The sequence below is a fragment of the Erigeron canadensis genome, chromosome 4, assembly GCF_010389155.1.
Source record: "Erigeron canadensis isolate Cc75 chromosome 4, C_canadensis_v1, whole genome shotgun sequence".
Taxonomy (NCBI): domain Eukaryota; kingdom Viridiplantae; phylum Streptophyta; class Magnoliopsida; order Asterales; family Asteraceae; genus Erigeron; species Erigeron canadensis.
The window spans coordinates 4,410,253-4,410,699 of record NC_057764.1 but is presented as its reverse complement, the minus strand read 5'-3'; positions in this window follow the sequence as shown (position 1 = coordinate 4,410,699).

Below are 447 nucleotides of genomic sequence, written 5' to 3'. Positions count from 1 at the left end.
ATGTGAAATGTCAAAGTCATTTGAAATCTCATGATTTTCACTTGTCACCAATTATTAATCGGTTTGTTTAAATTTGTGTGGTGACATTTTAGGGTTTGACAAGAAATGACCTCCCTTGATCTTTTGTTAGATTTTTAGTTATTTCATATTTGTTAACCCTGATTGAGTATGATTGTAACTTGAATTTTCTGCATTATACTGTTTTGTTCTCAATGCGTTGATGAGTTCTGTGGTAAGTGTGCAGTGTTCAGTTAAGAAGATAACGTTGGAATGCTGACTTTCTGTTATGCATGTTATTTACATGGATGATATCATTACGATAAGATCCTTGGTGTGTAGTGATAATATTTGTGATGCAGATTAGAGCATGGAGGAATGAATACATGAATGTTTTTGGAATAGTTATTTATTTTGATTCATGTATTAATGAAAAATAATCAAATTTGA